Here is a 14,863-nt window from a genome sequence, read left to right as displayed (position 1 = left end):
GTTATTAAAAAAATGCATTTGTTCCATTTAAATTGGTTCAGAGTATAGATTGCGGAGGATGCAGTCTATCACTATCTAGCATGCTTTACTGCTGCAGACACCTGAATCATCTGAACCATCAACGTCATCTAATATAAATCATCATACAATGAGGATGTTAAAATAAACAAAAAAACTCACCTTTCAGGTAATCGACAACACCCAAGATGTGTATACATTAAGCTGGTCCCCTTGAAACATTTCTGTTTGTCACATTGCAAAAAAATGCTTTTCTTACGTAGAGTTTTTGTCTTCTTTCTAGTCCAAATATATAAATATTCTTAAATCAAGAAGAATTTTAGACAAGTAAAAATTATTGTCTTGTTTTCAGAAAAAAATAAGTCAAAATTAAGTGAGTTTTTCCTTAAAACAAGCAAAATAATCTGCCAATGGGGTAAGCAAAATAATCGTATTTCAAACCGAAAAACAAAATTATTTTGCTTGTCTAGAAAATGCTTCTTGATTTAATTTTAGATATTTGGACTGGAAACAAGACAAAAACTCCAAGTAAATTCTAAGTAAGATCTTATTTAGAAAATAATTCCATGATTTACTCACCCTCAAGCCATCCTAGGTGTATATGACTATCTTCTTTCAGACGAACACAATCGGAGATATATTTTTAAAATGTCCTTGGTCCTCCCAGGTTTATAGTGGTTGTGAATGGTACCCCAAATTCTGAAGAGAAAACATGACGTACTATGCGTTGTATGCCTTTATTAACCCCCTGGAGTCTTTTTTAAATGGATGGATGGATGCATTTATTATTATTAATTATTATTATTAATATTAGTATTATTATTGTCTTCAGAATTAGAATTAGAATGGTTAGATTAATCATTAGAATGGTTTGTGACACTGAAGACTGAAGTAATGATGCTGAAAATTCAGCTTTGCATCACAGGGAGAAATTACAATTTAAAATATATAAAACAGTTATTTTAAATGCTAATAATATTTATATTAATATTCATGCTTTTACTGTATTTTTTTATTAAATAAATGCAGTGAGCATGAGACTTTCAAAATTCTCCAAAAATATTAACAACCCCATACTTTCGAATGGGAGTGTATGGCTGGTTACAACAATTTGCACAATTTAAAATTATATATTCACAATTACTACATTTAAACAATTGTGATATATACAGTGCAGATTGTTAAAAGGGGGTAGGGTGGTTAGTGAATAAGATGCAGTGGCATTGTTTACTGAATTTGCCCATGAGTGTTCGTTACGTCTGTTCAGTTATATTTGATTCACTTGATTTAACTCAGGGCTCTTATGGACCTTTTTTTTTTCTAGGTAGACGCCATATTTAATTAGACATGAATGAAAACAAGGCTCTGAGGGGTGGAACTATAGTCTGTTCAGATTAAACTGTTGTATACCATTGTGATGATTTTTAAGTCTGCAAACATTAAAAATGCATTTCCTCTGAAATGAAAATAAATAAATTAGATGTGACGATGACTTTAAGACAACAAAACCAATGGGGACTGTACTTTCTCACAGCCTTGTTTTCATTCAAGTCAAATTAAACATGTTGTCTACCCTGACTAAGGTCCATTAGTATAGTTAGAGGTTCACTGAGCAAATCATATGCATTTAAATGAACAGAACTGGATTGAATTAAGATGCCTTTCAAATTATGTATCCGTCCACAGTGGCTTGTTTGCCGTTTCTCAAAGCTTCCCTCACCAAAAAAAAAAAGTGTGGGAGAAAATTAAATGTTCTTTAAAAAGACTCCTGCATAAATAAATGCACTTTTTTTTTTTTTTTCTATGTGATGACTAACTAAGATCCTGTCTTTGTTTTAATAAACACTCCTTTGCACATCGCATTGAAAATTAACGTGCTAGAAACTTAATTATAGCCCCACCACTGCTATCAATGTCCTCTCAAGTTTTATTTTTAGTTCAAAGTTCCCGCCTGCTTCAAACACTAAGGAAGAAGGAAGAATCAGGAAGTCAGTGGGGTGGTAATATTAGTATTTCCATAATTAACAACATATACTGGATGTACTTATGCTGTGTGCATAAGTGAAATAAAAGTTTTGGCATGTATCGCCCTACTCAAAACCTAGAGGGATTTGCACTGATTTGATCCAAAGAAAACACTGTCACAGAGATAAAATGCAATGACATCTACACATAAAAGCAACTGTCTTTAATAATTCATCCTCTAAACTGCTCTCTTCTGAAGGTCAATAAAGGCAGCAGCATAATTAAAAAGTTAGTAAAAGTTAGTTAAAATGGTCCGTGTATCTTTTGGTCATTCGTTTTTTGATTTAATAATAAAATCGGAAAATGAAAAACGGCACCTTTTACGTTTTTCATTTTTTTCAAACAAAACGAAAAACAAGAATTCAGTTTGATTTTTAGTTTTTCGTTCAGGGGTAGAAAATGAATAAACAACTTGAATATTTGATCTCAACATGTGGGCGGGAATGAAACGCCCCTTTCCGCTGATTGGTCAACCAAACTTTAAACTGTGCCGTCATCAGTTCTTCCGCAGTTCAGAGCAGCAGAATAATAGTCCTTCGCTGCGATGGATTTAACGCGTTTATTGCAACTATATAATCACTTTTAAATGTACATTTAATCTTAATCTCCATCTCTTGATCTCTATCTCTCAAACTGATGACGGCACAGTTTAATGTTTGGTTGACCAATCAGCGGAAAGGGGCATTTCATTCCCGCCGACATGTTGAGATCAAATATTCAAGTTGTTTATTCATTTTCTACCCCTGAACGAAAAACAAAAAACCAAGCCGAATTCTTGTTTTTCGTTTTGTTTGAAAAAAATGAAAAACGAAAAAGGTGCCATTTTTCATTTTCCGATTTCATTATTACATCAAAAAACGAATGACCAAAAGATACACGGACCTAAAATAAACCGAATATTCATTTGTTTTGACATTCAAACTATGTTACATTTGTTGAAAGATTTTTAATACACAATGTACTTTTATAGAAAGTACATAATTTACATTTTAATTATTTTACATAATTTGGTCAATCCAAGTCAGTCTGTCTGATACCTTTAAAAAATATCCAATTTAGACAAACTGTAGGAAATAAAAATAAAAAATTATCTCAGGGTTATCTGTGGTTACCTCAGGGACACAGACTCAGCCTGATTTTCGTCAGAGGATGTACTGTAGCAAGTTAGAGAATACCTTTTAGTCGGTTGCCTACTTGCATGGAGACATTTAAAACATGAAAGTGAGATACACAAACATGAAAGTGAGATACACAAGATACATCATACATAGAATATGCATTCTTGAAGAACTTTTAGTGACTTGAATTAAAGGGAAAGGAAGGGTGTAGGAGTGAGTGTGTGTGTGTGCGTGGGGGGGGGGGGGTTTGGGGGGGTTGTGGGTGAGGAGGAGAGTGAGGAGAGTTTGGGCAAGGTGGTGTCCTATTTCTTTGAGATATTTTCTCCAGATGAGTTGTATTGCTTTATTGCAGGGTGCTTGATCTCGAGCTTTTTGTCTTAGCAGGAAAATCAAGTCGTAAAATATATTAAAGCATTTTTGGTGTTTTCATGGTTTCTACATAAGTAAAACTTGAAATCAAGAGTAACACGGATATGACGTCATTGACAGGCGACACAGTGACATGGTCTGTGTCACTGGTTAAAATAGCTGATTTCTCTGGATGTAAACATTCTTGGAAACATTTGGAATAATATAAGTACACAATTAACAAAATATATCACATTGTTCTGGTGGTTATTGGATATTTTAAATAAAAAAAAAATCTTGCATATCGTGCCTTTAAAAACAGTTATAATGTCCACATTGTAAGACAACTGCACAAAAAAGTCATAATTTGGAGATAAAACATTGCAATTAGGTTTTGTATTTTTTTATTCCGTCATGGAAACAAGCCTCCACCCAGGACACCCTTTTGAAATCATCCAAGCCATTTCTGACTATTTTGCCATATTGAGGTGATTTGACAATCACCTCAAGGTGAGGTGAGGTCAGTCATAAATGCTGGAAACCACTATCAATGCCCTAGCAACCATCTAACAACCCAGCAAACAACATGTAAAGGACTGCACCTGCGGACTGTAACAGTAAGTCCACTGAAGGAGAGTTGACTGCGAACCCAAGTGCCGTTTTATTTTATCCAAAAGTGAACAGATACAAATGAAAGACTTCACTTGGTTTGACTTGAAACCATGAACTAATGCCTCGTTTCCACCAAGCAGTACGGTACAGTACAGTTCAGTACGGTACGCAAGTTTTGCCATTTCCATTGTCAGAAGTTGTGAATGGTACCCTGATTCCAAACTGTACCGCACTACTTTTTTGGGACCCTTTCATTGGGGTACCTAGCACAATAGTCCGGTATTAAAGGATGGAGCTAGACTCACTGCAGAATGTTGACTGGTTGACAGAGAATCGTCACTTGCGTGTGCTAGAAGGGAAATGACAACACAAGTGGCACCATTTTCTTCCTTTCTTCTTTTTTAAGTTGAAATACAATACCATTTTTTCTTGTGACAAACAGCCACATGCCGAGAAGCTAGAACAAGATCTGTTGTATGTCCTCCATTGTTGTTTACTGTGTTACTTTGTTTTTCACACGAAAAGAACATCGATTGCTACTTTCCGGCATACACTATGCCTATCAAGTAAGGGTACTGTTGGCAGTGGAAACGCAAGCAAGATCAGGGTTTACCGTCCTGAACTGAACTGTCCTGTAGTGCTCGGTGAAAACTAGACATTAGACATGAACAGAAACAAATGCACCAACAGCAGTTACAGAAAACAAAGCTAAACGAGATACAACGGAAACATGAGGACTATACACCTAGACTAATGCCTAACAAGAAACACCTGAAAGCAATGAACACTTAACCAATGAGAATGTGACACGATGGCTGCATCCGAAAACTGGAAAATGCTGCCTTCCGAGGACACATTTCAAGGTAGTAAGGCATCAAGGCATGTCCGAATCCAATGTTAGCTTCACTTCCTCTCTCATGAGATACCTTCCTCAGATCGATTTTTGAAGGAAGCATAGATGTATCCTTAGCTGCCTTTGATATCCCACAATTCCATTCTGTGACAGTTGAGCTAAAAAATTATGATGGCGTCCAAAAGTTGCTGCTCAGTTTGTGTATAAATGTACGATTTTGATCAACATATTTAAATTTTGGTATCATTTCTATCGAGAAATTACTACTGTAGTAATTAAATATTTGTTTAGTTCTCACCAAAGCTCGCGCTATATTGCTGTAGATCATTAAACTGTTACACTGCCTCAGAAGTCTGTCCGAAATCAATTTAGTGAGGTGCCTTCATGTACAAATGCTGCCGTACAAGTCATTCTCTTATAAGATAGCAAGGCAGCAAGACAGCTACCTAGGTTTTCGGACGCAGCCACAGTCAAGGGAAGCACACTGACAGGATCACATAATGGGATAAGGGTATCACATGACAAACATGAACCACTGTCATGTGCTTCCCTAGGGAAAAAATGGGAAAACTTCAAAATAAAAGACATGAAAACATGGACATTGGACAACATGACACAGACCAGAATCAAACCAAATTATACCATACAGAAACCATGCCACCACGATTAAATTTCTGGTCATGCATTAATAGTTGGGAAATCCATTCAAAAGAATTGTTTTACCTGTTGAAGTGCATGTCATGAATCTCTTCCATTCTTGGTTACCTAGAGGACAAATTTAAAAATTTGAGCATCACAAGCAGAAGTTGCATGTTTGAAGACATTAATGATGGGATGTTTTATTGGTGGGAATATGATGTCAATGCACACAGTTCTCCAATGATTTCAATGGAACAAAACGAGAGGGGGAAAAAACGGCAACACTTTATTTCGATAGTCCACTTTAGACATTCTACTAACTATACAGTAAGTAACTTTGCAACTACATGTCAACTAGCAGTCATTATTAGAGTATCTATAGACTGTCTGCTTAATATTTGCTAACACGTTATTTTGATGCTCCCTCAACAGACATTCTACTGATTATAAGTAACTTTGCAAGAACATGTCAACTTATTCTACTAACCTTAACAGTCTACTAATACTCGTTGACATGTAGTTGCAAAGTTACTTATAGTTAGTAGAATGTCTAAGGTGGAGTACTGAAATAAAGTGTAAAAAAAAAAAAAAAAAAGTACCTCCTCTATTTCCATGAAGACCTTCATTTTGGATTTGTTTTGATCCAGGCATCAACCAAATGTAGTCCTATTTCATTAAATCATGTTCTGTGCCATGGGCATACTTGTTTTGTAATCATGCTGCTCCACTAATGGCAGTTTAAATGGAAATGTTTCTCATCAGACTAAATTGAAAATTATTTTGCCAATCAGCAGGTGTCTTTTATTGTATTTTAACTTATTACATTTCAGCTATAAACAGATGTTGATGCCTTTAATTTTGAGATATATTACCCCATTTGAGTAACACTAATGAAAACAGGCATATCTATGATTATGACAATCTCTGCTGATTTCTCTCGCTCATTTCTATACGGGTGTTGGACGATATGTGCTGACAAACAAAATGTTTTCCATTGTCAAAATGCTTGAGGCGGCAGAAACTATTTACCTTCATCGTAAAAGGTCTAGCTATTTTGTGCTATGAAAAGCAAACCCCAGCAATGCAAACACTCTTAGTCATGAGTCATGGACTATAATTATCAGTGGTTTAAAATGGGAACACTAACTCCACACTTTAATTTGAAGTCTAATGTAGATTCATGTTGTTACCTGTGACTAGGATAAATCTGTTTTTTTTTTTGTTTTTTTTGTTTTTTTTTTATGCTGTATTTTATGCTGGAGAAATGTTGCAAGAACAGACTTTTAGAACAATTTCCCTTTAGTCAGCATCAGCGCAACCATTTTTAGGAGTATACAATATGGCTCTCAGGAAATAAAAATAAGAAGTAAATTATTAAGCCTATATAATTATACCAAATACATTACCACACATTTATTTAATGAATTCATTTACTAGAGAGACCTTACCTGACTTCATAGGTTGTCTATGAAAGCATGTTTTTACGTGAAGAACTCGTAAAAGGATGTGACGTTAACGCCGAGAGCATCTCTTCCGTTCTGAGACACAAAATTAAACTAATAATACTAATACAATATTCAGGATAATACCGAAAGAGCAATTCTATACTTTAATTTCAATGTGTCATACAAAGAAAGGAGTTAATTTGAAATGTAGTCTCACATAGTCTCAAATATGCTTCATAATCAAATCATAACAGTGTTATTTTAATTAACTTACCTCGTCTGTCGACATGATGCCGGTGAATTAAAGAGCTGATGCAAACATATCGACATCGCTATGATCAGATTCTTTCATATATGCCGTTTTCTCACCGCTGTTATTTTTGTGTTTATTTTGTTAGTGAGAGGAAAACGCGCGACACATATTTACACCTTCACCTAAACGTGGACGGCGTCTAGACGTGCGTCATAACAGGATATCACTGCAAAAGTATTTCCAACTTCGTGTTAGGTTACTTCTATGAGCGAAGAATGACAAAAGAACTTGGGTATATCGGGGCCTTGCATCACGTTCAGTTTCTCTTGTACCTTGCGTGCACGAGCAATAAATAAGATGATGGTTGCAGTTCTCTTAATGGCCAAAGGTGCCGCTAATAACAAGAGTTTCTGAATTCAGAATTTTTCAGAATCTTTTTTTTTTTTTCACAGATGTTTTATCTGTAATTTGAATTATGACTTGCATTGTATTGTGTTTTAGGGTTGAAGGAAGTGTCAGTAAAATTAATGCATAATGTATTGGGAGAAAAAATGTCAGCACCTTATTTATTATTATTATTATTTATTTATTTTTTTATTATTATTTTTTTTTTTACAGTGTTAATTTATTCAATCTACTTACATTCATTATTGTTTTTTAATAAATTTAAAATGAAAGAGTTTGGTGTTAAAAAACAAGCATACAAACAAACAAAAACCTACATTTTAGAACTCAAAACTTCATTCAGATGTATTAAAGCTACAAAAAAACAAATGATCCTAAAATATTGGAACAATATCATACATTTAAATATGTTTATCTTACCCAATTCCAATAACTGTATTAGATTCCAGGTTGTAACAGTCTCAGAAAAAGTATCAGCTATACAGTTTTCCTCCCACATGAACTGTGAAGAGCTTTGATGACTGATGTTGAAGGACATGTGGTGGTTGTGTGTGACAAAACTTCAAACATGCATGCTGACAGTCTGGACAACAGTGTATCATCAAGCAGAACTTACCTTCAGTGCGATCCAACCTGAAGATGACACGTCTGCCATTTATTTCCTCTAAGTCTGTTTATACTGATCCACTTGTCCTACGCTCCATATTCTTCACTGCTGGTTTCTTGACATGGGACAACCACTTTGACAGCTACTGTAAAAAGTTCCCTATAATGTCTAAAGACACAAATCTCAATGTCTCAGATAAATCCTCATGAAACATTTAACTGTACAGACAATATATTTTTCTATTGTTCACTGGAAATATAATTCCACGAATTAAGACTAATGCAAACCCACGCACAGGAAGACTGAGATGCGTAATATTCCCTCTGCGGAGCACAACCACCTCTTCTTCAATATGACATGAAATACTTTGCTCTCATTGAAGAAAAGCTGGCAATGAGATGCGTTTTTGTAAGTCCTTTTGAACTTCCTTTTGGGATTCCGGAAGAAACACTGTAAGTGAAACAGTGTGTTTCAAACCAAGTCACTTACAAAGAACTGTGTGCTCTGATGTTGTGTAACAAGTTTTACCACTCAGGAATCACTTCAGCTATTTGGGGGCATGTTTTGGAGGCACATGTAATAGCTTTAAAGCTAAAGTTAGAACTTTGATTTTCTACTACAATAAAATTCTTTCTAGTAATACAGTAGAATGAATAAGAATCCTTTTGCTTGAGTGCTGCCAGATAACCTGCAATTTTTAACTCTGTAAGTGTAAAGTCTGACATATGAAATAATAGTAGGAACTTGTGTGTTTTATGTCTTGTATCATATCTGAGACATCCGGCTTTTTACTTGCTAAAAAAGCATAACCTATCAATAAAACCACATATGGCGTATTGTAAATTGTGTGCAACAGGTTTTAAAGCAAAGTTTTGATCATGTTGATAATTTAGAGGCCTTCAAAATATGCGTATCAAATATGATGCAGTAGGCTTTATAGGGTTAAAGTCTGGATCTTGCTCTCCAAATTGTTTTTTTCAACAAATAAAGCCAGCATTGTGCAATGTCACATAGAGGACAGGCCTATTTGTGCGACTTACAGAATGGGATATCTGGGCCACGTCTCTGAATCAGGTGCTCTACCTCTGAAACTTCCTTATATCTGGCTGTCTGATATACTGAAGTCACAGACTTCTCTAAATATCATCTCCACATTCTGGCAGGCCACTCTGTCCTGGTCGGCAATGAAATAAGGATCAATATGCTGCAGTGTTCCTCGATGCAGCCAGCAATCCTGGCGCTCCGATCGCGGCTGAATGAGGGAGGTGAGACTGATTCCGTCCACTCGCTTTTCACTTGTCACAGACTGTTAGACAGTGGAGCCCTGAATGACTGCTGGGCTTCCAACATGTTTAGCTTCACTGTCACCTGACCATGTCTTCACAGTCTGGAAGCCATTCTTGGTGAGTGAGTGATCCATGCCACTCAAGGTAGTCTTCTTTGCCATGGGGAAAACATGTCCATATACTTTCACTGAAGATGTAAATACTTTGCTACTTCTGAATTTTCAACTAAAATCCAGGCCTATACTAAACTTCAAGTATATCTCATGAATATAGTATATCCCTGATATATAAGTAATATAAAGTATAAGAAATATACACTTAAAGGGTTAGTTCACCCAAAAATGAAAATTGTGTCATTTATTACTTACCCTCATGCCGTTCCACACCCATAAGACCTTTGTTAATCTTCAGAACACAAATTAAGATATTTTAGTTGAAATCCGATAGCTCTGTGAGGCCTCCATAGGGAGCAGTGACACTTCTTCTCTCAAGATCCATAAAGGTACTAAAAACATATTTAAATCGGTTCATGTGAGCACAGTGGTTCAATATTAATATTATAAAGTGACGAGAATATTTTTGAAACACCAAAAAAAACAAAATAACGACTTATTTAGTGACGGACAATTTCAAAACACTGCTTCATGAAGCATCGAAGCATAAATGAATGTGTGTCGAATCTGCTGTTCGGAGTGCCAAAGTCACGTGATTTCAGCCGTCACGTGACAGCTGTCTTAATTTGTGTTCTGAAGATTAACAAAGGTCTTTCGGGTGTGGAACGGCATGAGGGTAAGTAATAAATGACAGAATTTTCATTTTTGGTTGAACTAACCCTTTAAAAAAATATTTCTATAAAAGATTATTAAGTTTATATAAAAGTCCTAAACTAAGGAAAACGTATGTGTTTTGGCCATTCATTTACACAACAATGACATTTTGGAAAACGGGTTTCAAAATGCAACTTTTTGAAAACGTTACCATTTTCATCTCAGAGTAAACTACGAAAACTTGAATTTGTGAAAAATGGTGACATCATTATTATGTGTTCTGTCAATAGGTGCATTGTGTTTCTTTACAAAGTGACATCACCATACTGGCCTGGCAGCATTATACAGTGTTTTAGTCATTTTCGTGGATCTGTGTGATCTGTTTTGACAATGTTGTCTGTATGTGAAAAATGCAAAAGAAAAAAAAAAATCTATTTTTAGTACATCGCTGTCATGTAAACACACTGTAAAAAAGAATTGTTAGTTTAACTTAAAAAAAAGTAAGTTACCTCGTTGCCATACAATTTTGAGTTGATTGAAATTTAAAATTTGAGTTCATATAATGAAGGCGATTGGTTTAACAGAAACTCAGAATATTATGTTATCTGAATCACATAGATTATTGAAGTTGATTTGATAAAAGAAAAAAGAAAAATGTTGTGATAACAAATCACGAGAATAATTTTTACAGTTATCCTGAATTTGCAACCCTATCATCTAAATAAGGTTGCAAACAATAATAAAAAATAGTCAAAATATTTTTTGAAGTTCCTCTTTTCACTACAGTAGTATATATATAGAGAGAGAGAGAGAGAGAAAGAGAGACTACTGTTTTCAGGTCCTATTTTGTTTCCTCTTTTTGTGGGGAGTGTATTTAAAATGTCAGTTTTTGTTCTAGGAAATGTTCTTAGTTGCACAAAGAAAATTATATTTTGCAGTCTACCATAATGGAAATACCAGTGGTTGCAATGTTTGTTTTAAGTCTAGTGAAAGAATCAACACATATGTGTAAATTGGCAAAGCAGCTATACGTGGTTAAGTCTATGTAAAGAAAACAGGACCGATCAGGAGCTAAGGCATCTACAAAAGACCAATTATGATTCATACAAATGTAATGATGAAGTCATCAATGGAATATGCATTTGTGATACTGAATATGCTATCAATGCAAGTCAGTGGGAGATTTTCAAACTTTGTGGATTATTATTACACACAATAAATACTTAAATAAACAGTTCAACAAACATGGAAATTCATTTTCAGTGAACTAGTTATTGATTAATTGGTTGTATTTGAGTCCTTAATACGGTTACATTCACACGCAGTAGTTTTTACGGGAGTAACAACCGCACACTGACACCTTAAAATAAAGTGTAACTGCAAATAGATTTAATTTTAATATTTTTTTGCCTTTATCATGTTTATATTTACAGTGATCAAACGTATACCAAATAATGTTTTGAATTAGTTTTGTTAAATATATTAAATATAGTGAATACATTAAATATAGGTAAAATACATTAATAAAAGTAATATAGTGAGGTGATTCTTAAACAGAAACCAATAACCCTTTACAATAAAGTTCCATTAAGGTTAGTTAATACATTAACTGATATTAACTAACAATGAGCAATACATTAGTTACTTTGATAACATTAGTTACTTTGTTAGTAATCTTTGTTAACATTAATTAATAAAAATACATTCTTTCATTGTTAGTTCATGTTAGTTCAGGTTTATTAACTAATGTTAACAGATACAAATTTTGATTTTAATCATGCATTAGTAAATATTGAAATTAGCATCAACTGAGATGCTGTAGAAATATTTTTCATTGTTAGTTCATGTTAACTAATGTGATTAAAGGTGCCCTAGAATTAAAAATTGAATTTATCTTGGCAGAGTTACAAGAGTTCAGTACATGGAAAAGACATACACTGAGTGTCCTCATACAAATTGTTTCCTCCTTCCTATATAAATCTCATTTGTTTAAAAGACCACCGGAAAACAGGCGAATCTCAACATAACACTGACTGTTACATAACAGTCGGGGTGTACGCCCCCAATATTTGTATATGCCAGCCCATGATCGAGGCATTACACAAGGGCAGAACGTCTGGATGCTGAATAATCAGACTAGGTAAGCAAGCAAGGAAAACAGCGAAAAATGGCAGATGGAGCAATAATAACTGACATGATTCATGATAACATGATATTTTTAGTGATATTTGTAAACTGTCTTTCTAAATGTTTCGTTAGCATGTTGCAAATGTACTGTTAAATGTGGTTAAAGTTACCATCGTTTCTTACTGTATTCACGAAGACAAGAGCCGTCGCTATTTTCTTTATTAAACACTTGCAGTCTGTATAATGCATAAACACAACTTCATTCTTTATAAATCTCTCCAACAGTGTAATGTTAGCCAGTTAGCCACAGAGCATAGCCTCAAACTCATTCAGAATCAAATGTAAACACCCAAATAAATACAATACTCACACAATCCGATGCATGCATTCAGTATGCATGACGAACACTTTGTAAAGATCCATTTTGAGGGTTATATTAGCTGTGTAAACTTTGTTTATGCACTGTTTAAGGCAAGCGCGAGCTTTGGGGGCGGAGAGCGCACAATTTAAAGGGGCCACAACATGAAATAGTCTTGTTTCTAATGATGCCCCAAAATAGGCAGTTAAAAAAAATTAATAAAAAAAAATCTATGGGGTATTTTGAGCTGAAACTTCACAGACACATTTAGGGGACACCTTAGACTTATATTACATCTTTGTTAAAAAAAGTTCTAGGGCACTTTAAGTAATGTTAACAAATGAAACCTTGTTGTTAAGTGTTACCGAGAAACCTAACAAGTCGTTATGATTATAAACTTGTTTCCTTCATCATCAGCATCATCATCAGATGCACCTTGAGTCTGTTACTCTCACGCAGCACTGTAACACTGGCCTTAGTTTGACCTCCCTACTCTGCCCAAAGGCCTAAAGCAATCAGCAGATGTTATCTAGGTACTACGTCACAGCTTTAACTGACTCTACACATTCTGCTGGATTTGTGGAAATTTATCTGTTCCAGATCATAGGGACTTATGTCAGAAACACTGTTCACTGTTTTTAAAAACCCTTCTTTTAGAGACCAAACAGAACGACAACAACCAAAGATATCGTTTCTTTGGTTATTGCCGTAATCGTTATAGTTGTGATGCTATTCTTTTATATTTAGAATGATTTTTAAAACTGTATCTTTATCATTATAGTTATTGTCCTTGGTGTGAATGAGACTTTATGGACTAGTGATGCATTCCTGGTGTTTCCCTTCCTACACCCAGAGACACTGGGGTTCTGTGTGACACAAAATGGATGGATGCATTTATATACCACACAATACTGCACTATAAAAGTGCTAATTTTTCATATTGCACACTGTATACTGAGTCTACACATTATTTAATGATTAATTGTTTCATTTATCCTAAAAAATAAAACTATTACTAATTATATATTACCCCCTGTCTTTCATGTTTTACTACTTGCCATAAAAAACCTCGCACATCAAAAAAAAAAAAAAAAAAAAAAGTATGGATTAACGGTGCTGTAAATGTATGAAATCATTTATCCTGGCAAAATTAATTTACTCGCACCTCAGGACGGCTTGACTCCATAAGGGGCGTAATACATCATGGCAGTGCGCTACAATTTTAAAGTGTTGAGGTGAGCTCAGAATGATTTCAGAGAATTTCTTTCTCAGAATTAATTGTCATAGAGGAAATTCCATCTATCGTTTTTGTCATATTTAAAAAAAAAAAAAAAGCCTATGTGAAGACTTTAACCTTTTTAGATTAGAACCCACATTCTGACTGCCTGCTTCATCATGCAAAAGTTATGCAAAACATTCACAAGAATATCTTCTTTCCCCTCAATCATCCATTATAGGGATCACAAAGCCATGGCCATGTCACAATGCATCACTTTACAGTATTGTTTTTTTCCCCCCTTCCAAATTGGCGGAATGGTTTAAAGCATCAGACATCATCCACTGGTTTTATTTTAAAATGAATATTTATTTGACTCAGCACAGTGAATCACAGGTGTGCACTTCCCTACATGTCTGCATTCACAAGGTCTTTTCTCCATTATATGTGGGCCATACTACAAATCACAGTTCAGAAGAGATTTTCCTTTTTGTTCACAACCACATGTTTGTCCTGAGAACAAATCTAAACTGATAGACCTGAGTTTCCCCCCACTTTGAAAGAAAAAAAAAAAAAAAAAAAAAAAATCTGTATTTTCTAATACTTGCCCCACTTTGTTTTGGTAATGTAACTATCTTAAGCCATTCCTGCCACAAAATCTCACCCAGAAACTCAAATGGTAGAGCAAATTGTTAATAAAACAAAGGTCATGGGTTAAAATCCCATGGAATGCATGAAGAGTCCCACTTTATATTAAGGTGGCCTTAACAACTATTTAATTGCATT

The 14,863-nt window shown here is 34.7% G+C and overlaps 1 long non-coding RNA gene across 1 annotated transcript in view; it reads right to left on the bottom strand.

Moving 5' to 3' along the window:
* Nucleotides 1-8,465, bottom strand: part of LOC137018329 (uncharacterized) — a 103,937-nt gene extending 95,472 nt beyond the window's left edge. The window contains exons 1-2 of the long non-coding RNA XR_010894898.1: nt 8,333-8,465; nt 5,698-5,739 (exon numbers count right to left, since the gene is read on the bottom strand). This is a non-coding gene — a long non-coding RNA (uncharacterized lncRNA). The remainder of the gene's footprint in view (nt 1-5,697; nt 5,740-8,332) is intronic.
* Between the last annotated feature and the right edge of the window lie 6,398 nt (nt 8,466-14,863).

The sequence above is a fragment of the Chanodichthys erythropterus genome, chromosome 1 (assembly GCF_024489055.1).
Source record: "Chanodichthys erythropterus isolate Z2021 chromosome 1, ASM2448905v1, whole genome shotgun sequence".
Taxonomy (NCBI): Eukaryota; Metazoa; Chordata; class Actinopteri; order Cypriniformes; family Xenocyprididae; genus Chanodichthys; species Chanodichthys erythropterus.
This window is presented reverse-complemented; position numbering and strand designations above follow the sequence as displayed.